At 59.6% G+C, this 16,062-nt stretch overlaps 1 protein-coding gene across 2 annotated transcripts in view; it reads left to right on the top strand.

Moving 5' to 3' along the window:
- Positions 1-16,062, top strand: part of MGAT3 (beta-1,4-mannosyl-glycoprotein 4-beta-N-acetylglucosaminyltransferase) — a 56,205-nt gene that overhangs the window by 12,321 nt on the left and 27,822 nt on the right. Inside the window, exon 1 of one of the 2 annotated variants that reach the window (XM_058741230.1) lies at positions 11,419-11,578. The exons of the other annotated variant lie outside the window; for it this stretch is intronic. The gene's annotated coding sequence lies outside the window, so the exon portion shown is untranslated. Of the gene's footprint in view, positions 1-11,418; positions 11,579-16,062 lie in introns of those variants that run through there. 2 annotated transcript variants of the gene reach the window in all.

Raw genomic sequence — 16,062 nt, 5'->3', positions numbered from 1 at the left:
GCCTGACCAGCCTCCCTCACGTGTCTGGGGCTGCAGGGGGGTGGCTCAGCGACCAGGGACGGGCTGGGCCTCTCTCCTCCCTTCATGGTTTCTAGGACCCCTCCCTCCATGCAAGCCTTTCTCTAGGTCACCCTATTTCCTTACATGGCCTCTGGCTTCAAAGTTGGAGAAAATGGATGCTGTAAAGCCTTTTAAGGCCTAGGCCTGAAACCTCTCAGTCACTTCCAAGTATCCTAGTGATCAGAGTCGCGCACAGGCCACCCAGACCCTGGGGAGGCGAGATTGTGGACTGTGCGGCCGAGCCACAGCGACGGGAGGAGTTGTTGGCAGTCGTTCGGGCAGCCATTTTTCCACCCAAGGATCCTGCCCTCAGAGTGGGGCACTGCCTGCCGACAGACTCCTGTGTCACAAGAGCGGGAGAGTGTTGATGGTGACCCATGGGAATGCGGAGGAGGGAGGGCCCAGGACGTTCCACAGTAGGACAGGAAGGCCTCTCTCCTCAGACTTCTGGGTCTTTCCCTCCCTGGGCCCAGCTGCCCTGCTCCCAGCCCCCAAGGGGTAAGAAGGCTGAGCCCTGGTGAGGAATGAGGCCCGGGCTGCTCATCCTGTTGGTGACAACCCTCTAAGGACCCTGCCTCTGCTTTGCAGGGAACAAATGCTGTGGCCCTTGCCCTCCACCTGCCCTGCCCTGCCCTGCCCTGCCCTGCCCTGGTCCTCCCACCCCAGCCTCACAAGTTCTGAAAAAACGTTGGTGGGGAGGAGACCTTGCAAATCCTTCCCCACCCTCCGCAGACCTCAGGAACTTCCCAGTGGCCACCCAGCCCAGGCTCTGGAGTTCAACCCTTGTCCTGCCACTCTTCAGCTGTGTGATCTTGGAAAGGTTTACTTACCTCTCTGTACCTCAGTTTCCTCATCTGAAAAAAAGGAGAAAAGAGAAGGGCAACTGTGACCACTCTGTGCAGGCGTGTTCTAAGCACTTTGCAGCTAGCAGCTCCTATAATCCTGCCAACAACAAGGGCCAGGGTGTGTGTGTGTGTGTGTGTGTGCGTGCGTGCGCGCGTGTGTGCATGTGTCTGTTCATTTCACTTTTACAGCTAAGGACATGAAGGCACAGAAAGGTCAAGTAACTTGCCTGAGGTCACACAGTTCATCATCACTCCAGAGCCCATGCTCTATCCAACCCCCCGGCGCCTGCTCCCCACCTCCTAATTCCTTTTTTTTTTTTTTAATCATTACGGTAAAATATGCCTACCAGAAACTTGACCGCGTACGGTGCGACTTTCACCGCCATCCCTCTCCAGGACGCTTCGTCTTCCCCAACTGGAACCACGCCCGTTCAACAATCATCTCCCATCTCCCGGCAATCACCACTCTTTGTGTCTCTATGAACTTGACTCTGCCAGAGACCTCGTGTAAGTGGGATGAATCATACCGCATTTGGTCCTTTCGTGACTGGCTTATGTCACCCTGTATAACGTCTTCAAGGTTCACCCATGTAGGAGCACATGTCAGTATTTCCTTTCTTTTTAAGGCTGAATGGTATTCCGAAGTATGTACGGACCTTTCGTCCATTAGTGGACCCTTGGGCTGCTTCTGCCTTTTGGGTATTGTGAATACTGACGCTATGAACACGGGGGCATAAATATTTGTTCCAAAACCCTGCTTTCAGGGGCACCTGGGTGGCCCCATCGGCTAAGTGACGGACTCTTGGTTTCGGCTCAGGTCGTGATGTCACAGTTCATGGGATTGAAGCCCCGCATCGGGCTCAGTGCTGGCCGCAAGGAGCCTGCTTGGGATTCTCTCTCTCTCTCCCTCTCTCTCTGCCCTTCCCGGGCTCATGTGCGCTGTCTCTCAAAATAAATGAATAAACCTTAAAAAAAAAAAAAAAAAAAAAAAGACCCAGCTTTCAACTTGGGGGTGTATTGAACACAGAAGTGGGATTGCTGAACCATGTGGAAATTCCATGTTTAAAGTTTTGAGGAGCTGCCTTACTGTTTTCCACACTTGGCTGCGATATTTTGCCTTCCCACCGGCAGTGCACAAGGGTTCTTGACTCTGGTGTGACCGCAAGCCCTGGGTGAATGCTGGCAGCCCGGGTGGGCGCCTGGAGGGCCCGGTAAAGAGCTGGCAGAGGTGGTCCAGTGGCTCCCGAGGGGCGTGCCGGGAATCCTGGCGGGCACCCAGACAGCCTGGCCTGCGGTGTTCCCTCCCATGGACACTGAGCCTTGGACTCAGTCCCTGGGCTCTGACCTTCCCCAACCCCACTCTGCCAGGACAGGCCACCCTGGGGCAGAAGGGATGAGGGGGCCAGGGTGGGGCACACGTCTGCACCTGCAGGCTTACGGCCATAGATGGCATGGTTAGACCCTTGGGCAGGAGGCTCCCTGCTCAGCCAGGCCTCACCTTGACCTGCTGCATGGCCTCCCCTATCCTCCACCTTCCCCAGCCTCACTTACTTCCTCCTCTCCCCAGGTGACATGCCTTGTGGGGGACAAATTCTAGATACTGGCTTTGTGACCTGGGAGGTGCCAGTCTCCTTTGAGGAATTCCCAGGGCCGAGCCCCTCATTGTGCCAGTGACTCTTAATGAGTCAAGGGGTGTGGACTCTTCTAGAACTCTGGCTCCTGACTCCTTCCCCAGCTTTCTCCATAGCTCGCCCATGCCACCAGCTTCCCCGCCAGAAGGCGTAGGGCCAGTAGGCCCCAGAAAGTCTGGATTCATTGAAGTTCCTGGTCCCGGGCTGAGGGTGGGTGCTCTGCTCTCCAGAGAAGGTACCAGAAGTAGGATGTCTCTTCTGCATAAGCTCCAGCCCTGGCGGGGCCTCTTTAGGTTGTGGGGGCCCCAACCTCTGCAGCTCCGGTCCTGGCTGGGGGCAGGGCCCAGACCTTCTGACGAGCATCAGTGCAGAGCCTAGGCACGTGGTCTGGGCCTCAGGACCTTGGGCCCCGTGCACTGCCATGGATCGAAGGCCATGGTGATGGGGTCTTATCCTAGCAGCTAGATTCTTTTGGCCCTGGGCAGGCCCCAGCCTCTCTCCGATCCCTGTTTCCTCACTGGTGCAATGGAGCAGGCTGGAACTCAATGGCCTTCCCAACCAGAAGATTCCAGAAGGAGAGAATTCACTGAGGGAGGATTCTGAGCATGGACCACCCAGGAGCAGTAGCAGTGGTGGCCCTCGCTGTGGCCTAAGCACTGGACATGCCTAAACTAACCTATTCTCGACAACAGCCCTCCTCAGTAGATATGGTTCTTATTCCCATGTTACAAAAGAGGAAACTGAGGCACAGAGAGACGAAAATGGCCTAAAGCTGCAACCGTAGCCGAACTCGAGCCCTGCCTTCTTCCTCCATGTTCTAATCCACAGTCCTACACCACAGTGTGGCTGAGGTCTCTTTAAACCCGAAATTTGTGGGCACCTACACCCGAGTCTTCCACCTCGCAGAAAGGGCACAGAAGTGGCCAGAAACCCTACCACAAAAGCAGGTTGTGTAAACCGGAGGACAGGCCGGTCAGGGGACGTGAGAGGCCCTCTGTGTGTCTGTGCCAGTCAGACCCTGTCTGGGGGAGGGCGGGGGCAGAAGGGAGAGTGGCTGGCCCGGAAAGGTCTGGAAACTCTGTCACAGGAGGCGTTGCTAAAGAACCTGGGGGCAGAAGTGACTCTCGGCCAGCGACTCTCTGCCGAATTTTTGAAGGACTGGCTTTGCTCCGACCGGCCCCAGGCAGTGGCATCTGGGATTCCTCAGAGCCAAAGCTGTCCCACAATAAAGAGCTGCGGTGATGGAGAGTGAGTGTCTCGCGTCACTCTGCGGGGCCAGGGCGCCGGAGGAGGTGCCCTTGGGGCCCCGCCAGGTCACAGGTGTGAGGCTCAATCCGCCATATCTGGGCAGTTCTAACGGCCTCAGAAGTTGAGGGCACCTACATTTCGTGGGTGAATTTCTCTCCTCTTCCAGCCCCACCCATCAGCCTGGCTCCAGCCAGACGGCCTGGACCCTGACCAAGGGGCTATTACCATTCGTGGTCGTCAAAAGGACAAGACCTACCGGCCTCATGGATCGCCTCTGGGCCTGGGGCTTTCAGGCTCTGACAAGTGACTTCAGACCGGCTGTTCCAAGGGTCACTCACCATCTGGGCCTGGGAGATGTGGCCGCGGGGCTGCGGGCAGGGACTCGGCCCGGCAGCCGTGAGGACGGGACCCCACCGATGGAGCCCAGGAGCCAGAGCTGCCGTCGGACAGACAGGCCGTGAGTCAGCGTCGCTGTGCTGGGGCCTCACCTCTGTGGGGGCCCCACCTCGTGGGACCCAGCCCCCCGAGGCTCACGCCAGCGGGCCACCCTCCCGGGTTGGCCGTGCGCTTCAGTGGGTGTGGTGTCCTTGGAGCTTGTGGGGGTCCTTAGGCTGAATCGCTCGCTCCAACCCCCGCCCCCCCCACCGCACACTTTCCAGCTACGACTAGTCCCTTCCCCATCCGTGCACAGCCTGGATGCCCTTTCCCCTCTTTTGCTGGGTTTCTAAATCTGCCCCAACCTTCGAGGTCTGGCCGATGCCTCCTCTACTCTCCCAGTCCCCCAGGTGGACCATGTGTGCGCCTCTCTGCCGAATTTCTGTCTCATCCACTGGCCTGGGTTCTCCTGGGGGCAGGGGTGGGTCTGAGTCCCCTCTGCCTCTGCTGCAGCCTGGAGCCCAGAGCCCGGCATACAGTAGGCTCTCAATCAATGAGTGGATATAACCTCCCCACACCATATGCTCGCCTTCCGCTCTCTCTGTGGGGTTGGCCGCCGCGAGGGAGAAGACCTGGCGCCTGGTGGCCAAAGCCCTGGCTCTGGAGTCCGGGTCCCGGCTCTGCCTCTCGGCCGAGTGGGCTCTGTCAGTTTCCTCACATGGGGAGCCAGCACGTGAGGCCCGCAGGGGCTTCTGGAGTTAGGGGAGGGGGGGACGGGGTGGGGAGGCAGAGGGCTTGGAGACAGAGCAGGTTCCTGAGTTTCTAGGAGTGGTTGCCAGGGCCCAGCTAAGTGTGCGGCTCATGGTACCAAAGGTGATGGGCATCTTGGGTTACACCCGTTTGCAACCACACAGCGGCCCTGGCCCGGATAAAAGGGCTGTTTCGGTCTCAAGGCCTCCCCTGCTGGAAGGCTGGTGCTTCTTTCTCTGGGTTCCCACCAGCCCTCACGTCTCTGATGCTTCTTTCCTATGCAATAGTATTTACTGAGCACCTACTACGTACCGGGGTAGGCTGTGCCAGGTGCTGGGCCAACAGCAGCGGGGGCAGGACAGAGGGAGCCCTGCCCTGGTAGGGGTTATGTTCAGTGGGGGAGGCCAGCAAAAGAAGAAGCGTAGGAATTTACCTAGTATGCTAGATGGAGAAAAGTGCTATGGGGATGGAAGGGGGTCAGGCGAAGGGACGGGGGAGCTGCACCTAACTGGGGTGCTTGGGGAGCGCCCGCATTTGGGTGGAGACTGGAAAAGGAGGAGCCCCATGGGTCCCTGGGGGAAAAGAGGTCCAGATGGAGGCAACAGGCAGCACAGTAGGTTGATGAGCTCGGGGAGTGTGGAGGGAGGGGCCAGGGAGGCTCCAGCCTAGACCGGGTGGGGTCTCGTGACCCCCGAAGCACCCTGGCCTCACTTTGGGAGAGATGGGAGCCACAGCATGATTTGCGCAGCAGAGGGAGGTGGTCTGACTTGTGCTTTGCGGAGTCATGCTGACCGTTCCGCGGGGAGAGGAACAGGCATGGGGAAGCTATGGCAAGGATGCAGGCCAGGGCCCTGGAGGACCGATGGGCAATTCCGGAGCCCACAGGAGTCCCTTCGGAGGGAGGAGCACCAAGGAATTGTGGGGGAGAGCCCGGGAGTCCCTCACCCAGGTCCTGAACCCTTTGAGAATCCAGTAACCGTAGACCCTCTCCCAGAAAAACGGGCGTGTGTGAACACACACACATTCCCACAAGCAAGCACACAATCACATCCACGCATGCGTATACTGACACTGATGTTTCTATGTGTGCACGTGCACTCCCACGTGCTCACAAACACACACGCCACACGCCTGGGAATTTTCGGAGATTCCTGGCCCCCTGTCTAGTCCATCCCCTCTACTTAACTGAGGCTTGCAGAGAGAAGGAGACTTATCCAAGGTCCCGGAGGCAGAGAGGACTTGACCCACAGGACCTGGCCCAGACAGGCCTGGAGCATCAGGAGACCCCGGCCTTACAGCCCTCCGTCTCCCAGCACTGAGCTAGGCGCCAGAGCAAACCCCATCTCATCCTTGGGCCAAAGGGGCCAGGCAGGGAGGCTGGGATCCTGAGCACTTCCTGTCTGGTATCCTGGCCTCCCTGCAGGGCTTTCCGTAAGCACTTTGGCAAGGGAGGAGAGGAGGTTAGCCCTGGAGACTGAGATGGGTGGAATGTATACTTAGAGATGGGCTGGGAAGGTCCCTGCGGGCAAAGTCCGGGAGCAGCAAAGACCTTGAGGTGGGTACTCTCCAAATGAGGCTTGAGCGAGCCCTGTGGGAACCAGAAGTCGGAGTGGCCTCTGAGGGGAGGACACGCCTGGGTTGGGTCCTGAAGGATGAGTAGATTTGCCAGAAAGGCTTTCTGGGCAGGAAGACTGATACACACTAAGGTGCAGGGCTGAGAAAGGTCAGAGAAACTTACAAGCATTTGGGAGAGCTGCCTGAGGGTGCTTTTGGGAAGGGCTCATTTATGGGGGGCGGGGGGATGGAGTGCGGGTAGGGGTAGGTGAGGGCGGGACAGGAGGGCTCTGCACTTTGGACAGCAGGTGATAGAGAGGGGAGGGAACCGAGCATGCATTGAATACCTCTGCTGATGACCCGCATGTAATCGGGGCGGCCACCCTCCAGCCCATTCTGCAGATGAAGAAGCCAAAGGCTTTGAGCCAGCTCACTCTGCCAGCCAGGAGCCTTGGCGAGGGCCGGTGCTTGGCCCTCGGCAGGGGTCAGGGACTCCTCACCTCGGGCACCCGGGGCCAGGAGTGAGATGACCCGGGGAGGGAAGAATGTGGCTCCCGTGGGCCAGGCAGCAGCTGCCGAAAGGGATAACAGACCTAGCGATTGTTCACAGAGCCAAATCGGCCCCAGGTGAAGGGACTGAGGGAGCTGTAAGGTGACACCGCCTCGGACTGGCTAATCTTGTATCTGAGCTTCTTTAGCTCCAGGGGCCCACAGCTTCCCTGTCTACTCTGGGGGAGGGGGTGGGGAAGGAGGACCACCTAGCAAGCCCCCCCCCCGCCCCCCGCCTCCCCTACGGCCCTTTCTGTGGCTTTACAGATAGACCAGAAGTGAGCCAGGAGGGAGAGGAGGGTGGGGTCCAGATTCCACTGACATCAGTGTGATGGTGGGTGGTGATTATTCCCATTTTACAGATAAGGAAAGTGAGGTTTAGGGCATTGAAATGACTGGGACACACAGCAGAGCTGGATTAATCACGCCAGTATTCTGCCTCTCCACTTGCTAAGCACCTCCTGTGTGCCAGTCCTCTCTTCAATGCTGAAGAAACAGAGGGGTGTCTCCCCTCCTAGCCAGCTCTCTCAGCGATGGGCTCCTGGTACAGGGAGGGTGAGGAGGTGGGGCCTGGTTGGCTGGCCTTGCCTTTTGGCCAGTTGTGTGTGGCTGAGCCGGTCAGATGTCATTTCTGTTGAGCTGGGAGGGCAGGCTGGCCACCCACAATCCCCAGCACGGTGAGACTGCCGGAGTGCATTGGGCAGATGGGGGCTGACTTTGGTATGGCCCCGCCAAGGCCGACTCCCTTGCGGCCTCACAAGAAGCTTGGAATCTAGAAAGGTCAGGAGAACAAAGACGGAGCTGGGGGGAGGATGGAACCCAGGGAGCGGGCCCCCAGAGTTGACCTGGCCAGCTCCAGGCCGCGCAGGGCAATCCCACACTTGTTCCACACAAGTGTTCTGCGGGGGGGGGGGGGGGGGGGGGGGGCGGTCACCTACCCCTGCACGGGCTTGAGAGCACCCACGTGTGGATGGGGGTGCCCTCGTGAAGGATACAGGGTATAGCCCACTGAAGCAGGGCCTGGGGGACATAGCTTTCCTAAAGTAGCCATTTCGGACAGGTCCAAATGAACAGCGACTGTTTTTTTTTTAAGCACAGCTGATATGCACACAGATGACATTAATTCATTAATTCATTCATTTTTCTTTTTTTTTTTTTTCTGGCAAATGTTTATTGAGTGCCTCCCGTGGACCCAGCCTGACACTGGGTGCTCTGGAGACGGTGGCCCGGCGGTCATGGTACCAACAACCTAAGACAGTCTGGCTGGCGGGCCCTGAGGAGGACGCCTTGCGTACAGAGGCCCATCTCACCCTCTAAGCAGCTTTAGAAGGGAGGCTTCCTTATCCCCATTTCACAGATGAGGAAACTGAGAGCTAAACCGCTTGCACAAGAAGACCCAGACCCAAGCCAGACCTCTCTGGTCCCTGAACCTGGTTACACCTGAGCCGTGGGACCCTCCCCACAGATTTACTTCTCACGCCATACCACGGGCAGGGCCTGGAGGTTCAAGGACAGGAGGAAACATCTGGTTCACACCTTATTTTAAAAAACCAAAAGGGAGACAAGCTATGCATGTAATGGATTCGTTTTTAGGTCACAACAAAATGACTTCACATCAAACGAACTGCATCAAAAAAAAAAAAAAAAGTCATGAGGGAAAATGAGAGGCCGGGGCCGAGGCTGGAATCTTACTTTCCACTGGACATCCTTCAATAATTTTCAAATTTGCACCGTGTACAGCTATTACCTATTCACCCAAATCAATGACAAAATGTCAAGGGACAAAAAGGCATATTTGTGGCTCAGGCCTTGATCAGGATCTTTCCTGCTCATAGGGCTGGGGGGAGCCCCTGCTCATCACGGGGAGAGAGAACACATACTAGGCGAGAAATGAATGCTACCGACTGCTCGCTGTGCGTACCCTGGCCAACCTGGGTGTGATTCCAGGCTCCAGGGCCTCCCAGTCTCATTATCCTGGGCGTCCTCGGATGGCAGCTGTGAAAATTGAGGGCTACGGTGTTTTTTTTCCCAGCTTGGTGCTCATGGGCCAGCGTCGAGGTTTCTGAGACGCCCAGAGCAAGCCAGACCTGAAACCGTGCTTCTCTCGTGGGCCAGGAGGGATGCCCAAGTTGCTGCAGGAGGAAGAGCAGATTCTCCCGGGGAAGTCAAGGGCAAGGAAAGCGTCTTTGAGATGGTCCTTTCCAGATGACAAGATTCCCCAGGCAGAGGCACGGGGAGAGGCATGGAGAGGTGGAGGTAAGCCTGTGTGAGCGGTAGTGAGGGCTCCGTTGGAGATGGAAAGAAAAGGGCAGAGAGCTGGCTGGAGGAGCAGGTAGGGAAGAAGATGCTGACATTTGGGGGCAGAATAGATGGCATTCGCAGGCAGTGACACGACACCTGAAATAAGTGAGTCACACGGATGGTACAAAGGGTAAGGGATGTACTCAGAGCGGTGCCGGCTAGGAGTGATTTTCACATTTTCAAATGATTAGGGGGGGAAAGAAAACCAAAAGAAGAATAATTCAGAACACAGGGAAATTACATGAAATTCACATTTTAGTGTCGTTAAAATAAAGTTTTATCGGGACACCACCATGCTGATTCCTTCAGCTACGGTCTATGGTTGATTTTCTATTACAGTGGCTGAGTTGAGTAGTTGAGAAAGAAACTCTGCCGGCAGAAAAGCCTAAAATACTGACTAGCTGGTCCTTATAGAAAATAGTTTGCCTACTCTTGGTTTAGAGGGAATCTCCAGGGAGAGGAGGGGTGGGGATGAAGCTGGTGAAGGGACAGAACCAGGTCACCAGGGCCTCCTTCTGCCCTGCCCAGGCACTGAGCTTAAGCTGAGGGCACGTGGGAACCATTGAGGGCTCAGGGGGAATGCGACCTGCTCAGATGAACGCTGGAGAGGAGTCATACCGACTGCTTGCCAAGGATGGATGGTGGGCAGGGGGCACGCGGAGCAGGAAGCCCAGCCAGAGGCAGCTCCAAAAGCCTAGCAAAGACCAGTGGGACCACCCTTGAGGACATTTGCCGGGGCCTAGCTTTGAGGCGTCTCCCCTGCCTTCCCCATGCACCTTCGCCTATGGTTCAGAGGCGTGTTGGCTGTATACCCAGGGTGCCCCGCACGGGGGCCGGAAGTGACTGCTTCAGGCCGGAGTCCCTGGGCGGAAGGAACTTCCAGAAGGGCGGCAAGCGCGTGGAGGCCGCCTGGGAGCCCGGAGCAAGATCAGGAGGAGCCAGAGTGTGAAGTGGTGGGCGCTTGGAGAACCAATGGTGTTCAGATGGCAGGAGAGGAGACCCAAGAGGTGGGCAGGCGACGGACCATGGGACTTTTAGTGCCCGCTGAGGGGAGCGAGGGAGGGGGAGGTTTGCTCCCTGGAGTTCCAGGGCAAGGAGTCACGGGGCCACGATGACTCTGGGCATATACAGCGATGGAGGGAGTCGGAAGGATACAGGCGGACAAAGTCCGTGGACCCCCGGCGGTATACTCTGGCCATCTGCACAGACACAGACCTGTGTGGACTCGGTAAAAGGCCTAGCGCCGTGCACGCACCACAACAGAAGACCAGGCCTCTGCACACGACCATAGATGGGTGTACACATAAGCACAGCTGCCCAGAGCCACGCACGCACACAGGCCCCAGAGGCCTCTCCGCGCGGTCACGGATGTGTGCACACAATCACGGCTCAGGTACACGCAGGAAGGGCCGCCGGATCCGGGCACACACCATAACACAGATGTACACGCCCATGCACTCCCGGGAGCTGTAGGTCACACAGTCCCATGCACACAGCAGAACACGGGCGCACACATCCACGCACACACCAGAACCGGACACGCGGACCCTTGCGCACGCCAGACACAGACACACACACACACACACAGACACACACACACACTCTCTCTCTCTCTCTCTCTCTCTCTCTCTGACCCGCCCCGCCCCCCATCGCACACACAGCCGCCCAGGACGCACCGGGCCGTGGGCCGGCGCACGCACGGTCACAGGCAGGGGCGCGCACACACACACACACACACATTCGATCGCACACGCGGGAGGCGCGGAGCGGCGGCGGCGGCGGCCGGAGACTGCAGCCCGAGGCGCCCCCCGGCCCTGCGCGGCGCGGCGAGCGGAGGGGAGGGGGCTCCAGTGGGGGTGGGGCGGGGGCCGGAGCCGCCGAGCCCGGCGGGAGCGGGCACCTCTGCGCGCCGCGCTCGGGCCTCGCCTCCGCACCCCTCCCCCCCCCCCCCCCACGCGCGCCTCCCGGGGGGGCCCCTCCCCCGCGCCCGTCCGCTCGCCGGCCCCCCGCCGCGGCCCCGGGGTGCAGCCAGGCGGCCGCGCCTGGCCCGCGGGACGGGGTGGAGGTGGGGGCGGGGGGCGGGGATCGGGGCCGGGCCGGGGCCGCGCCGCCCGCGATGCCGGGCGCCCGCCGCAGCCGCCGCCGGAGCCCGGGATGGGGCGAGAGGCTGCGGCGGACGCCAGCATCTCCCCGCCGGGGGCCCCGGGGGCCGCGGAGCCGCCGCCGCCGCTGCTGCCGCCGCTGCTGAGACCCGGCGGGCGATGGGTGAGTTGACCCTGGCGTCCCGGGGGGCCCGAGCCGCAGCCCCTCCATCCCCGCACTCCGGGCCCTCCGCCTCCATCTCCGCGCCGCCTCCTCCGCGCTCGCGGCGCCCCCCACCCCGTCACGGCTCCCACAGCCCCCTCCCTCCCTGAGCGTGACCCTAGGGGCGGGGGCGGGAGCGCCGGGCCCGGGGGTTGGGGGCGTCGAGACGGGGTGGGGGGGGGGGCGGGATGCCGGGGAGGCTACTCGGCCCCGACGCCCCCTCCCCCAACCCGGCTGCTCCGCGGAGCTTTCCCCGGCCCCGGAGGGCAAAGCCTCATCCCTTCGATCCCCTCCCTCGGCCTGGGCGGGGGGCGTCCCCGAGGCGCGGGGCTCGAGCGGCGCTTTGTGCGCTGTACCCCCCCCCCCCCCAAGCCTCCGGCGCGGCGCGGGGCTGGGGGTGGGAGGCCTCAGCGCCCGCCTTCCCCACCCCCCCCTCCCACCCCGACCCCGGGCTGCGGCGGCGGAGGCCCAGGCGCGGTCCCGGAGCAGGGCGGGTGCGGAGGCTGGGACTGTGGCTGCTTGTGGGGACCAGGCGGAGGGGCGTGGGGAGAGCACCCCTAGTCCTTTCGGAGGGGTTGGGGCGGGGGGGGGGGTGGCGAGGCTCCCGCTCTTTTCACTGCACTGCCCGGGGCGGGGGAGGGAACCTGGCTGGGGGAGGGCGCTATAAATATCTGCAAATAGTGAGTTCTGGAAGCGGGGGTGGGGAGGGGAGCTTGGGCGTAAGTGGGAACGGTGGAGCCTGAGCTGGGGTGCCACGAGAAGCAGAGGTGGGTCTCAGCCAGCCCTGGTAGCGGGAGGTCAGGTGACTCTCCTGGCTCTGGACTCCCGAGAAGGCGTGTGGGCGGGAATACTACCCCAGAGAGACCCCTCCATGGCCCCCCAGCATTGGCCCTGCCCCCATCCCCCTAACACTCCTTGCCACTCCTGGGACACCAGTCCAGACCTGCCTTGATGGGGAGCTGTGGATACTGGCGGGTCAGCCCCCCCCCCCCCCCCCTCCGGCAGGTCCTGAAGATCCAGGCCTCCGGGTGCTGAGGAGTTAGGCACAGGGTCTTTGGAAAGTTTGGAAGAGGTTCTGCCAGCCCAGGGAGGAGAGAGAACTTGCTGGAACAGTTCGCTTGCTCGGTACTGAAGGGAAGGGCACTCTTGGTAGAGGGAATGGCGCGAGCAGAGGCTCTGAGGTGTGAGCGCCTGGTCGGGGTGGAGAGTTGTGGAAGTGGAGGCTGGTCAGGCACGGGAGTGACCCACGCGAACGAAGCGAAGGAGGGCCAGGTGGAGGTGAGGTGTCAGGCCATCCCAGGGAGCTGGCACAAGCGAGCTCCCGAGGACAGCGAGGAGCTGATGGGGCCGGGAGTGCTGCCATCTGGCTCAGCAGCCCCTCCGGAGTCTGCCCAGGGCCTCTGCTGTGGTCAGGGCTGCTTGGCCCACATCTGCTGGTGGCTGGACCGCCCCAAGCCAAGTCCGCTTTCCGAGTCTCAGTGTTCGCCTCTGTCAAATGGGGAGACTCCAACACAGGGTTGTGGGGAGGTCTGCGTGAGGTGATGAGCGCAGGGAGCCCAGCACCTGAGAAGGCCTCGGGAGATCCTTGGCCGCTGCCAGTGTTTACCTGGAAAACGGGGCCGGGGGGGGGGGGGGTGTTGATGTCAGCTGGTGGGCCAGGCTCACTTTACCCGGTGGCGATGAGGATCCTGTGAGGGCTGGATGTGACCCGGGGAAGCCAGGGGCTGGGGGAACTGCAAGTCCACGTGCTTAACGCTATTCTGGAAGAAGGGGAGAAGCAGTGGGCAGTGGCTGGGGCGGGGTGGTCCTCCTTGTGCCCCTACGGACACCTTAGCCATGGCATTCAACGGACCCTGCTGTGTTCCCCAAGGCCAAAGCCTCTTTGTTCTCCATGCTGCACGATGCACCCCTTCCTCCTAGTCAGCTCTAGCCCAGCACATGGGGGACCAGGGCTCCCTTCTAGAAGGTTCTTCAGACACTGAGACCAACAAACACAATATTCTCCTGTGAGGGGCACCGTCATGGGCAGCTGGGTGGAGAGGACACAGACCTTACCCCCAGGAGAATGGAATCTAGTTGGGCAGCAAAACCAGTCGGGCACCCATGGTCTTGTGTAGCCCTGTGGTGGCTGCTTAGGGGTGTGGGGGGCGGGGAGGGGAGGAGAGTTGCAATAATTGCAGCATGGGACAGTCAAGGGCAGAAGTTAAAAGCAAAGATTCCAGATCCAGTGTCCCACGTTCAAATCTCAACTCTGCCACTTCTTACTGTGTGACTGTGGACTGGTGACTCTGCCTCTCTGTGCCTCTGTTTCCTTGCCTCTAAAATGGGAACGAGGCACACTAGTGCTATTTGAGCGGCTTGGTTCAGTTTCTAGTGGGCATTTACGCCCCCTCTTCCAGAATGGGTCTCCCAGGTCACCCCTGCCTCCTGTAAGACTACACAGCCTGCTCCAGTAGGCTATCGTCTTCCTTTTGTCCGTGAGTCCCTATAGGCGGGGGCCTGCCTTTCTGTGTCCGTTGCTCGGGCAGGGGGCAATGGTGTGCTGGCAACAGGCCCTCTGGGAGAAAAAGGTACCTGATAAACAGCGTTGGCAGGTTTCCATGGTGTAAATCTTCCAGCAAGGCCCATTTGAGGCTACCAACAGCGTCACCGTCTCGCAGTGGGAACTGGTCCATGCCAGCTTCAGCACCCAGGCATTCAGTGGGTGCTTAATAAATGATGGTTGAATAAGGACAGAAGGCTCCAGAGACCTGGGGAGCTGCCAGGCCATACTGTAGCTGAGAGAGGGGAGGCATCAGACAGGCTGAGGCCAGGACAAGAGACCACTCTGAATAAGTAACCCATGGTGAGATGGCGGGCAGAGGGGAAGGAGGACTGGTGTCCTCCCTTCCTGGGAACCTCTGCACCCCTGACCCTGCGTCACTTCTGCTCTGGATCCTCTTGACCTTGGCCTGGTTCGGGCTGTCTGCACAGAATGACCTAGCTGGATCCCAAGCATTAACCTGACAGAGCTCTGAGAAATGGTCCAGATGGGTCTCAAACGTCAGATTCTATTCCCTTGCTTGTGCTGTTCCCTCTGCCTGAATGTCTGTTCCAGCCACCTCTTCCTATGTCCCCTGAAACTCTGTCACCCTTCAAAAGCCTCCTCCACTTCAAATCCCACAGACCCTTCTCCCCTTCTGCTCTTCCTCTGGCCTCACAACCCCTCTTGTGTGCACCCTGCCTGCCCATAAAAATATTAGTAGCTAACATTGCATCTGTACAGCAACCCGTGATAGAGGTACCGTGACAATCCCTTTCGCAGACGGGGAAATGGAGGCTCCGTCTTGTTAACGACGCCCCATCCTTTGCCTCTCGGCTTGAGCATCCGTTCGTTGTGCAGGGAGGCTCCCTGCTGTGGGCTGGGCAGAGCACCACTTCTCTTTCTTGAACTTGTTTTCTGTGGCATGTTCCACTAGGCCATGAGTTCCCTATCTTACAGGAGCTCGAATGAAGGAATGAATGAATGAGTGAGTGAGTGAGTGAATGACTTTCAGCCCCGGGGAGCATCCCTGTTCTTTTACCCCTTCCTCCTCCCTTTCCATCCCTGTGGGAGGAGACTGACCCTCCAGAGGGCAGCCTCACACCATGGAGGGATGGTCACAGGGACCGTGCTTAGCCACACCTGCCAGAAGGGGAAGTGAGGCTGTGGGCGGGGCCGAAAGCAGGCATGGTAGAAGGGTAGTGGACCACCCTCCTGTGGTCTAGAGTAGGGCTGACATGGGCCCACAGCCCTGCCTGTGACCCAGGAAGTTAACGGGGTCCCAAAATACTTTTTCTCGCACCGTCCCAAGTGGAAATTCCCCTGTTGGCCCACTTATTTTCGTTTTATCTAGAAAAATAAAGTTGGAAATAAGAATCATTCACACACCTAATTACTCCGTGGCTTTATGAATTTAGAGCCTGTTTGGCTCTAGACTTTGGTTCCCACCGAAGTAGGAATCCCCTGGGAGGGGCAGGGTGAGGGCCAAGGCAGGAGGCCAGAGTCTGCGCTGACACTGGGGCCTCCTCCGGGTCTGCCCTCCCGTTGCCCTCTCCTGGCAGGCTGAGAACTTCCCAGAAGCAGCAGCCCCGATGGGGGTCTGAGCGAGGGAGGGTGGCCAGAGGCAGTCTCCAGGATTCTGGTTGACAGAGACCCATAATGGATGACTTCCCAGGCTGTTCTACCCCACCTCGACCTCTGAGTCATAATAATTTGCTGCTATTTATCGAGCACTTACTATGTGCCGGGCGCTGGGCCAAGCACTTTGTCTGCATTATCCCAGCGACGCCTGCTAACTTCCCTCGAAGTAGGTACTATTATTATCCCCATTTGGCAGTTTGAGGGTGCCTGGGGCTCAGGGCCAGGAAGTGGCAGGGCTGGGATTGTATCCAGCCTATAGGACCCCCAGAGCCCGATGGGGCCC

Source organism: Neofelis nebulosa, chromosome 8 (assembly GCF_028018385.1).
Source record: "Neofelis nebulosa isolate mNeoNeb1 chromosome 8, mNeoNeb1.pri, whole genome shotgun sequence".
Lineage (NCBI taxonomy): Eukaryota > Metazoa > Chordata > Mammalia > Carnivora > Felidae > Neofelis > Neofelis nebulosa.
The sequence above is the reverse complement of the archived record's forward strand: the minus strand, read 5'-3'. Positions and strand labels throughout refer to the sequence as shown.